The sequence below is a fragment of the Oncorhynchus keta genome, chromosome 14, assembly GCF_023373465.1.
Source record: "Oncorhynchus keta strain PuntledgeMale-10-30-2019 chromosome 14, Oket_V2, whole genome shotgun sequence".
In the NCBI taxonomy this organism is placed as follows: domain Eukaryota; kingdom Metazoa; phylum Chordata; class Actinopteri; order Salmoniformes; family Salmonidae; genus Oncorhynchus; species Oncorhynchus keta.
In genome coordinates this window covers 71,395,167-71,406,054 of record NC_068434.1, presented here as the reverse complement: position 1 = coordinate 71,406,054, position 10,888 = coordinate 71,395,167, and the positions used below count along the sequence as shown (strand labels likewise).

Here is a 10,888-nt window from a genome sequence, read left to right as displayed (position 1 = left end):
CTGTGTGTGTTCTGTTAGAGCATGGGGGGTTGGGGTGGGTTTGACTTGGTAGGGGATCTGTGTGTGTTATGTTAGAGCATGGGGGGGTTTGACTTGGTAGGGGGTCCGTGTGTGTTCTGTTAGAGCATGGGGGGTTGGGGTGGGTTTGACTTGGTAGGGTATCTGTGTGTGTTCTGTTAGAGCATGGGGGGTTGGGGTGGGTTTGGCTTGGTAGGGGATCCGTGCGTGTTCTGTTAGAGCATGGGGGTTGGGGTGGGTTTGACTTGGTAGGGGATCCGTGTGTGTTCTGTTAGAGCATGGGGGGTTGGGGTGGGTTTGACTTGGTAGGGCATCCGTGTGTGTTCTGCCCTCTACCTGTTCTATCCGTTATCTGTAGAATCATAAAAAATGCCAAATAAAAAAAATAAAAAAAATAAAATATATTAGCCAGTCCCATCTGTTTTGCCCCATAGTTGACAAGCGTGGGTTGTGTTGCTAAATAACCAACCCGTCTATACTTCCTGAACAGAAACATCATCAGAGTTTCAGAACATTCAGGGCTCTGCCCTGAAAACCTGGGGCTGACTCACCGTGGGGGGGAAGGGTGAAGTAATATGACCTTTATAATAAAGCATTGCATGAGGGGAGGTTATCACATATAGCCATAATGGTCCAAGAAGCATAGCCATAATGGCCCGGAAGCGTAGCCAGAATGGCCCGGAAGCGTAGCCAGAATGGCCCGGAAGCATAACCCGAATGGCCCGGAAGCGTAGCCAGAATGGCCCGGAAGCGTAGCCAGAATGGCCCGGAAGCGTAGCCAGAATGGCCCGGAAGCGTAACCAGAATGGCCCGGAAGCGTAGCCACAATGGCCCGGAAGCGTAGCCACAATGGTCTCGTCCGGGATGGTCCCGGATACATAGTCATCGCTATGCTTCTGGGACCATTCAGGCTACGCACTTAAATATTAACCCCTATATAGGCTATAATGTGACAAGATATATTGTACATTAATTCATATTTATTAGGATTAATTCAACCAGAACAACAGTAGTCATGGCATGGGTTAACCAGAGATGGAAGAGGAAGGACTTTTGTGTGGGTGGATGACATTTCTCAAGTATGCTGAGATCTAATTCTCCACTCCTATAATAGTTTCTTAGGAACTGTGCAACATGCAGCAGGGTTGACTACTCCTGTAATCGTTTCTTAGGAACTGTGCAACATGCAGCAGGGTTGACCACTCCTATAATCGTTTCTTAGGAACTGTGCAACATGCAGCAGGGTTGACCACTCCTATAATCGTTTCTTAGGAACTGTGCAACATGCAGCAGGGTTGACCACTCCTGTAATCGTTTCTTAGGAACTGTGCAACATGCAGCAGGGTTGACCACTCCTGTAATCGTTTCTTAGGAACTGTGCAACATGCAGCAGGGTTGACCACTCCTGTAATCGTTTCTTAGGAACTATGCAACATGCAGCAGGGTTGACCACTCCTATAATCGTTTCTTAGAACTGTGCAACATGCAGCAGGGTTGACCACTCCTATAATCGTTTCTTAGGAACTGTGCAACATGCAGCAGGGTTGACCACTCCTGTAATCGTTTCTTAGGAACTGTGCAACATGCAGCAGGGTTGACCACTCCTGTAATCGTTTCTTAGGAACTGTGCAACATGCAGCAGGGTTGACCACTCCTGTAATCGTTTCTTAGGAACTATGCAACATGCAGCAGGGTTGACTACTCCTGTAATCGTTTCTTAGGAACTATGCAACATGCAGCAGGGTTGACTACTCCTGTAATCGTTTCTTAGGAACTGTGCAACATGCAGCAGGGTTGACCACTCCTGTAATCGTTTCTTAGGAACTGTGCAACATGCAGCAGGGTTGACCACTCCTATAATCGTTTCTTAGGAACTGTGCAACATGCAGCAGGGTTGACCACTCCTGTAATCGTTTCTTAGGAACTGTGCAACATGCAGCAGGGTTGACCACTCCTGTAATCGTTTCTTAGGAACTGTGCAACATGCAGCAGGGTTGACCACTCCTGTAATCGTTTCTTAGGAACTGTGCAACATGCAGCAGGGTTGACTACTCCTGTAATCGTTTCTTAGGAACTGTGCAACATGCAGCAGGGTTGACTACTCCTGTAATCGTTTCTTAGGAACTGTGCAACATGCAGCAGGGTTGACTACTCCTGTAATCGTTTCTTAGGAACTGTGCAACATGCAGCAGGGTTGACCACTCCTATAATCGTTTCTTAGGAACTGTGCAACATGCAGCAGGGTTGACCACTCCTATAATCGTTTCTTAGGAACTGTGCAACATGCAGCAGGGTTGACCACTCCTGTAATCGTTTCTTAGGAACTGTGCAACATGCAGCAGGGTTGACCACTCCTGTAATCGTTTCTTAGGAACTGTGCAACATGCAGCAGGGTTGACCACTCCTGTAATCGTTTCTTAGGAACTGTGCAACATGCAGCAGGGTTGACCACTCCTGTAATCGTTTCTTAGGAACTGTGCAACATGCAGCAGGGTTGACCACTCCTGTAATCGTTTCTTAGGAACTGTACAACATGCAGCAGGGTTGACCACTCCCACATGGAAAGCACTTCCTGAGGTGTAACTTCTATTCTATCAGTAAATAGAAAGGCTACACAACATTGTTAATAATAAAACCTGTATGATTCTATTCCATGGTCTTACCAGGGAGTAAGACTCATACTAGTTAGCTGTAGTTGGACAGGTGTGTTGTTCTTACTAGCGCTATCTAGGGCTGTAATTCTCCCGCAGCAAACCATATTCTTGTGAGGACATTATTACTTGAAATCATGTCAGTTTACACTGACAACACTGAAACACTAGACATTTTATGAAGAATGCATACGCTGAGGCAAAGTTCTGTGCATAGTTATTTGGACATAGACTGAAGCTAAAACTTTTCATTTGGTTGTATACTCCAGCATTGTGGATTTTAGATCAAGGTGACAGTACAGAATGACGCCTTTTATTTGATTTCATACATATCTGTTTTACCGTTTAGATATTAAAGCACTTCATGTATCTAGACCCCCATTTGAAGGCGTCATAAGTATTCTGAGAAATTCACTTACGGTGTATTCAATTTCGTCAAGTTGAGTATTTGGTCCCATATTCCTAACACACAATAACTTCATCAAGCTTGTGACTCTACAAACTTGTTGTCTGCATTTGCAGTTTGTTTTGGTTGTGTTTTGGATTATGTGGTGCCTAATAGAAATGAATGGTAAATAATATTGTGTCCTTTTGGAGTCACTTTCATTGTAAATAAGAATATAATGTGATTCTGAACATTTCTATATTAATGTGGATGCTACTATGATTATGGATAATCATGAATGAATTGTGAATAAGTATAAGTGAGAAAGCTACAGAGGCATACATATCATGATCAGAGGTTAGCATGTTTTGAGGGTATGATCTTTGACCCTCTAACTTTTTCACTCATCATTATTCACGATTAATTCATGATTATCCGTATTCATGGTAGCTTCCACATTACCATAGAAGTGTTCAGAAACATATTATATTCTTATTTACAATAAATGTAACTTTACAATAAAAGTGCTATTATTTACCATTCATTTCTATTGGGCACAACATCCGAAACAAATACATCCAACAAGTTAATAGTCACAAGCTTGATGTAGTCATTGTGTGCTAGGAATATGGGACCAAATACTACATTTAAAACACTCTAAGGGCCCCATGCAGACTTTCCGACTCACGCCTTTCCTACGCACTTCTCAGTAGTTGGTATTCAGACATATGCTCAAAAACCCTCCCACTTGCTGGCCAACAGATTTTCTCGTGGAGTTTTCATTCAATGGGATTTAAATGTATCTAAAGCTATTCCTTTAAATTGGTGTACCTCTTAAACTGACAGTCCCTGAAATCAGGCATTAGAATTACTTCCAAAAATGTCTATATGTTTACATTACTGATACTGCAATTTAATTATGCCAATGTGTTTTCATTAATTGAAAACCCTTAATCTATTTTATGAGAATTTGTAAGATTCTTGTTTGCATAAAATAGACGGAGACCAGCCATTTCAATAATAGGTAACAGAATTTATTCTCGGAGCGCGCTGCCACGTAACCACGAGCAACAGTTTATATACAATAACATGACGTCATTTCATTGCTTAACAGAATCCCCTCCTCTCGACCGGGACAAAGTGAGGTTAATAGTTCATTCTAACTTATGAACACACACACAGGTCACACAACATAACTCAATTAACTTTATACCCCCCCAACATTATCGATCACCACTTAGCTGACAGTTCTAATTAACAGAGAACCTAGGAATGCACTCACTTCCTTATCTAAAAACCACAGAGCTCAGTTTCGTTGGTTCAACCATAGGTTAACTAGCTTATCTGTTTACTTAATCCACAACCCATTATTTTCTTCCTAGTTGGAATGGTGTTCATTAACTTGAATTACTCCTTGTCCGTGTCTCACAATCCCTTCTTATGAACTCATATTGTTAATCAGATATAACAAAACAGAGTATAAGTTTTACTTAGTTACAGTTCTATTTAAAATGATTTGTTCAGTCATTTAATCATAATTTTCCCAACAATTACTTATTTTATTGATTTCCCTCCGTTTTATAAGTCAGGAGACAGACCTCCTGTCACGAACCTCGCTGAAGAGGGTGCCTCTTCCTGTTCGGGCGGGGCTCGGCGGTCGTCGTCACCGGCCAATTAGCTGCCATCGATTCCTTTTCCGTTTGTGTTGGTTAGGGGTTAATTGGGTACACCTGTTTTGTATTAGGGTTTGTTTGTAGGGTATTTAAGGGCACTAGGCCCGCTGGGTATTTTGTGCGGGCTTGTTTTTTGTTACTCTGGTTTTGATGGTGTGATTTGTTTTCTTATCTTTATTCTCTGGTCTGTTTTGTCCTGTTGTTTTGGACTGGCAACCTATATACGCCCTGTGTGTTGGCGTGATAATTTTCGGTTGCACCGGTGTAATTAATTTGATAAACGACAGACCCCTGCTCTCTGCGCCTGATTCCATCCACCACTCATAGTTATTCGTAACACCTCCCTCTGGTGGTCGGCTGCATCATCACATCGATTTATATCACTTCACTGCGACCAATGGTGTAAAGTACTTTAAGTAAAAATACTTTAAAGTACTACTTAAGTCGTTTTTGGGGGTATCTGTACTTTACTTTACTATTTATCTTTTTGACAACTTGTACTTTTACTTCACTACATTCCTAAAGAAAATAATGTACTTTTTACTCTACACACTTTCCCTGAAAGTCAAAAGTACTCGTTACATTTTGAATGGCTAGTATGACAGGAAAATGGTCCAGTTCACGCACTTATCAAGAGAACATCCCTGGACATCCCTACTGCCTCTGAACTGGCAGAGTCACTAAACACAAATGCTTTGTTTGTAAATGATGTCTGTGTTGGAGTGTGCTCCTGGTTATCCGTAAATAAATAAAAACAAATCGTGCCATCTGGTATGTTTAATATAGGGAATTTTAAATGATTTATACTTTTACTTTCAATACTTAAGTATGTTTTAGCAATTACATTTACTTTTGATACTTAAGTATATTTAAAACTAAATACATTTAGACTTTTACTGAAGTAGTATTTTACTGGGTGACTTTCACTTTTCTTGAGTAATTTTCTAAAGTTCTCCTTACTTTTACTTACTGACTGCGTTATGTCAATGGAGCAGTCCTTAGTAAAACATGTATCCAGCTGGACTGCTTCATAGCAGAAATGGCAAAGCAATCGCTGAATTTATCTAGAGCAGGTGGATCTAAATATACTATGGATTTCACATGATTGGGGAGGGGTGCAGCATTGGGTGGGCCTTGGAGGGCATAGGCCCACCCACTTGTGAGCCATGCCCATTCAACCAGTATTCTTTTTTTCAGCACAAATGGGCTTTATTACAGACAGAAATACTACTATTATACTTTTGCTGTGTACTAGATCATGTGTGTTGAAAGTGTTTTTTTCCTCAGACATAAATAAACAATTCCAGGAAAGTCAAAGGTCATAGCAAGATTAATAAAACATTGCCCTCTTGCTAGATTATTGACTACAGACATAGCAAAACAGTGCAAATGGCTGTCAGCTCAACTTTAATTCGAATTTTCGACAGACTTAACAGAATGTATGGACAGAACGGTTCAGAATATTAGGGATCAATGAAAGAAAGCCATGTCAATACACACATTTTCGTCTCTTTTTCAACCCCAATTTGTCAATAACATTTTTGTTCTAATATTGTTTATTATTTAGGGTTAGGAAAGTATTCATAAATAATCATAAAAAAACATGTTAAGAGAGCCTTTACACACTAAATATATTGGTGAATAAAAAATACAGTGGTTTGATTCATCCTGAATGTTGCCATATTCAAATGTTCAATCTATGAAATATTTGAAGATTAGACAAATTTATAATTACAACATTCTAGAAATCAGAAATCAACTTGGTAGATTTGGCACTACATTGTCATTTGTGCTTGGTTACAGAAGCCTATAACTTGGGTCTCCAAATGTCATCTCTGCCAGCATTTCATAAACTTCATTTTGTCTCCAGCAATCATAAGGTAAGAGATTCTAAACAATTGTCAATTATAATTACTCATTTACCTAGCTTTTATCAAGTTGTAAATTACAGTGCATTGAGAATGGTATTATTTCTGTCTGAAAAAATAAAGTAGATGTTGTTCCACTTGGAACCGACAAGTTGCTCTACCTTATTAGTTTTTTCATGCATAATGGGGGTGGAATTATGAGGGAATTACGTTTTTAAAAACAGCATAGAATACAGAGTATCTTTAGACACACCTCCACCACACCTGCATTCCTTTCATCTCCACCTCAAACCTCAAAGTTGCAAGATGGCGCTGACAGAGATGGTGGCCTCACTTCGAGTTCTTAGGAAACTATGCAGTATTTTGTTTTTTTTATGTATTATTTCTCACATTGCTACCCCGGGAAATCTTATGTGTGGTGGTTCATTTCTTTACTATCAAAAGAGGAGAGACTAACTTATCACACAAGTCAGAGTTATACTTAAAGCAAATCTCTAATAGTGAGAGCTTTGCAATAGCGATGGCTTGTCAACGAATTACCGTCTCTTTGATGATTCGTTGAAAAGCGTCGAGACAAAGGTACAAAGGTCTTTTATAGCCAAGATACATCCCTTTCAACCTACATGACGATCAACAGATATATGGAATGGGTCACAAGGTTCAGATCTTTATGAAAGATACCTATTATACATAGCAGACAGTATCTGCTGTGTCAACAGTTTTCACTGTATAGAGACCAGTGTCTGGCCCTCCAACTCCAAACTGGAACCATCTCTCCCTGGTACGGTATAGGACAGAAACATTAACTCATGCTCTGGAATGCTCTTTAGGTTTTATCACCCAAAAGACATTGTAAATCTCCTGTCAGTGTTATCGCCCAGAGGCCCATCCTCAGTAGAACACACACAGAATAGTTAACAAAATACTCTATTATGTTGAATAAAACAACCATTTGATGTAATAAAAGTATTATAACATAATCTTGCAATTTCTCCTCTGACATATGTCTTATTACATACAGCTTGGAAGAACTATTGGAGAGCAACGTCAACATTACGACCAGGAATACAACTTTCCCGAAAGCGGATCCTCTGTTTGGACCACCACCCAGGACAATGGATCTAATCCCAGAAACAACGGCGCCATAGAAGGGGCAGATGGAGCAGCCTCCTGGTCAGGCTCCGTAGACGTGCACACCGACCACCGCTCCCGAGTATAATACTCGCCAATGTCCAGTCTCTTGACACGGTAGACAAAATTCAAGCAAGGGTTGCCTTCCAGAGAGACATCAGAGATTGAAACATTCTCTTTTTCACGGAAACATGGCTCTCTCGGGATATGTTGTCGGAATCGGTCCGGCCCCCGGGCTTCCCCATGCATCACGCAGACTGATATAAACACCTCTCTGGGAAGAGGAAGGACGGGAGGGTATGCTTCATGATTAACAACTCATGGTGTAATTATAACAACACACAGGAACTCAAGTCCTTCTGCTCACCTGACTTAGAATTCCTTATAATCAAATGTCGGCCATTTTACCCCCCAAGAGAATTCTCATCAGTTATAGTCACAGCTGTGTACATTCCCCCTCAAGCAGACACCAAGACAGCCCTAAAGGAACTTCATTGGATTCTATGTAAACTGGAAACCATATATCCTGAGGATGCATTTGTTGTAGCTGGTGGTTTTAACAAAGCGAATTTGAGAACAAGGCTACCTAAATTCTATCAGCATATCGAATACACTACATGCAGGGGTAATACACTGGATCACTGCTACTCTAACTTCCACGATGCACACAAAGTCATCCCCCGCCCTCCCTTCGGCAAATCTGACCACGATGCCATATTGTTCCTACCGGCTTATAGGCAGAAACTCAAACAGGAGGTACCAGTTACTAGAAACATTCAACACTGGTCTGACCAATCGAAAGCCACGCTTCAAGATTGTTTTGATCACCCAGACTGGAATATGTCCCAGTCAGCCTCAGAAAACAACATTGACCTATACGTGGACTCTGTGAGCGAGTTTATAAAGAAGTGCATTGGAGATGTTGTACCCACTGTGACTATTAAAACCTACCCTAACCAGAAACCCTAACCAGGATGGCGGCATTCGCGCAAACTGAAAGCACAAACCACTGCATTTAACCATGGAAAGAGGTTGGGGGAATATGGCTGAATATAAACAGTGTAGTTATTCCCGCCGCAAGGCAATCAAACAAGCGAAATGCTGGTACAGGGACAAGGTGGAGTCGCAATTCAATGGCTCACACACGAGACGTATGTGGCAGGGTCTGTAGGAAATCACAAACTACAAAAAGAAAACCAGCCACGTCACAGACACTGACGTCACGCTTCCAGACAAACTAAACACCATCTTTGCCCGCTTTGAGGATAATAAAGGGCCAATGTCGCGGCCCACTAACAAGGACTGCGCCTCCCCCTCTCCTTCTCCGTGGCCGACGTGAGTAAAACATTTAAATGTGTTAACCCTCGCAAGGCTGCTGGCCCAGACAGCATCCCTAGCACGCACTTCTGTCATCATGAACTGCTTTAAGAGACTGGTCAAGGATCGTATCACCTCCAGCTTACCGGCCACCCTAGACCCACTTCAGTTTGCATACCGCCACAACAGGTCCACAGACGACGCAATTGCCATCGCACTGCACACTGCCCTATCCCATCTGGACAAGAGGAATACCTACAGCTCAGCATTCAACAACATAGTACCCTCCAAGCTCATCATCAAGCTGGAGGCCCTGGGTCTCAACCCCGCCCAGTGCAATTGGGTCCTGCACTTTCTGATGGGTCGCCTCCAGGTGGTGAAGGTAGGAAACAACATCTCCACTTCGCTGACCCTCAACACTGGGGCCCCACAAGGGTGCGTGCTCAGCCCCCGTCTGTACTCCTTGTTCACCCTTAGACTGCGTGACCATGCGCACCTCCAGCTCAATCATCAAGTTTGCAGATGACACAACAGTAGTGGGCTTGATTACCAACAACAACGAGACAGCCTACAAGGAGGAGGTGAGGGCCGTCGGAGTGTGGTGTCAGTAAAACAACCGCTCACTCAACGTCAACAAAACAAAGGAGATGATCGTGGACTTCAGCAAACAGCAGAGGGAGCAGCCCTTTATCCACATCGAAGGGACAGCAGTGGAGACAGTGGAAAGTTATAAGTTCCTGGGCGTACACAACACAGACATACAGAAATGGTCCACCCACACAGACAGTGTGGTGAAGAAGGCGCAACAGTGCCTCTTCAACCTCAGGAGGCTGAAGAAATCTGGCTTGTCACCCAAAACCCTGACAAACTTTTACAGATGCACAATGGAGAGCATCCTGTCAGGCTGTATCACAACCTGGTACGGCAACTGCACCGCCCTCAACCGCAAGGATCTCCAGAGTCTGCACAACGCCTCACCAGGGGGCAAACTACCTGCCCTCCATGACACCTACAGCACCCGATGTCACAGGAAGTTTATTTTTTGCCTGATTCCATTTCAGGTTTTCACAAAAGAAATCATTTTTTAATAGAAAAGTTACAGGAAATACAAATCACTGATGCATTCTGTTCATGCCTTATGATAAACTTGGGCTAATTAATGTTCAATAATATTCCCTACTAAGTTCAATGCATTTTTTGAATTTTGTTGAATTCTGTTTTAATGTCTGGATTCCGTGATTCCGTTATTTTAATTTGCAGCTGGTGCAAATGTTTAGTATAGCTGGGCCTAAGTCTGCTCCATCTTGCTTTGGAGAGGAGAGGCTGTGGCCCAGGTCCAGTTCTAGTCCGTAAATACAGATCAGTGGTGCTGGGCTTTGCCCCCACTGGAGCCGAGCTGGAGGTTGGCACGCAGTTTATACATGCAGTTGAGAGTGTCCAGCCGGAACGACTGTGTCGTGTTAATCTCCATCAGAGTTAGGTTATCCAGCTGGAGAGGGAAAGATGGAGAGGGGGATAAAAAGAGAATGTAAATAAGGGGAAAAATAATGTTTCTACACAAAGTTCACACATTTAACAACATATACAGATGCATTCATCTAACTATGCTTTACTTCTATCATCTTATTAATGCCAGGTGTCTTTTCTTGTGTGTGTTGGGACCGTTGTGTAAATGTATGTGAAATAAAGTTGGATTGAGTGAGTTTGTTTTGCTTGAATTTCTTGTTTTCACATGCAAAACGGTTTGCTCTTGATATAAACCCATGTATCACTTTATCTGCCTTTCCAAACTAGCCTATGTTTCTGAACAGTCTATCATGCTGCCTTGTTGACAATATGATCCGG

The 10,888-nt window shown here is 42.2% G+C and overlaps 1 protein-coding gene across 1 annotated transcript in view; it reads left to right on the top strand.

Moving 5' to 3' along the window:
• Positions 1-10,888, top strand: part of LOC118393937 (cytochrome c oxidase subunit 4 isoform 1, mitochondrial) — a 32,156-nt gene that overhangs the window by 3,466 nt on the left and 17,802 nt on the right. The window lies entirely within an intron of this gene.